The following is a 1,244-nucleotide window of genomic DNA, read 5'->3' on the forward strand; positions in this document are numbered from 1 at the left end:
GCACTCCATTGGAGTTTAGGGTGACCCAATGAATGAGAACATCAACCAGAGCAATCAAGAGAGAGACAAATTCCATTTTCCAGATTGCTAGAGGTAGTAGAGTCTCATAATCAAGCCACATTATCTGCAGGAAGAGTTGAAGACTTTTAGCCCAACCCCTCATTAACTGTTCACCAATCAGATTTGGTTGGGATGTATGTAGGATGATACTTCAATATTTTAATTATCCTATCACCATTCTTCTCTTTCCACAATTCTGCATTGTTATTCTATGTGCCTTCTCATCTCACGTTTAACAGCAGCTGAACTGAATTTGAGAAAGTTTGCTAACCTTGCTGACTGGGTATTTAGAGATTCATTCTCATATGGGGCCTCACAGCAGCAAGTGCTTTCACTTCCTTAATTTATTCTCTATCTTACTGAACACAGAAGCTCCCCCAAACCTACTTTCCCTCCTTAAGATACCAGAATGGCACCCCCTTTTCTAACAGCATATTAAGGCTTCCAGTCTATTCATGTCTTTGTCTTTGGTTACTGAGAGAAACCACTGAACACCAATCTATTGATTAACTAGCCTAATTAATAAATTGATTATTAATTACCCAGAACCTCTGTCTCTTGGATTTTTCATTTACCACAGTTCTCAGGGCAAGACACAGGGGAAAAAAGCATATTGGTCATTTATATGTGAGTCCTCACAGGGGAAAGAATCTGGGTGTACTGTGCTTTGGCATAGCAATAGAGAAATCCCACAAGACTCCTTCCCCAAAAGAAAGCCAACCCTGGGGCAGGAAGCAAGATGGGTCTAAATTGGCAGGAGCTCACTTTAAATGCAGGAAGACCCCAGTATTCCATTTTGAGTGGTGTATTTTTTGTCTTAATTTTACTTCATTTTCTTTATTTCCCCATGGGTTGATTTCATGGGAGCAATTTCTGGTTGGGATGAGTTAAACCAGAGCACTGGTGGCATAGGTCAGTCAATCAGTAAACCTTTATTAAGCACTCATTATGTGAAGAGAATACAAAAACAAACAAAAGTAAAAACAGTCCCTGCCCTAAAGAAGTTTTGTTTTCTCTTTCTCTTCCTCTTCCCTGTTCTCCCTTCTTACACACTCATAAACACACACCACCATATATACATACAACCACACACACACACACACACACACACACACCATGCATTATAATGGAGAAGACGGAAGGAAGGAAGGAAGGAAGGAAGGAAGGAAGGAAGGAAGGAAGGA

This window comes from Petaurus breviceps, unplaced genomic scaffold (assembly GCF_028583685.1).
Source record: "Petaurus breviceps papuanus isolate PSGF00001 unplaced genomic scaffold, PetGlider_PUasm1.0 40, whole genome shotgun sequence".
In the NCBI taxonomy this organism is placed as follows: Eukaryota; Metazoa; Chordata; class Mammalia; order Diprotodontia; family Petauridae; genus Petaurus; species Petaurus breviceps.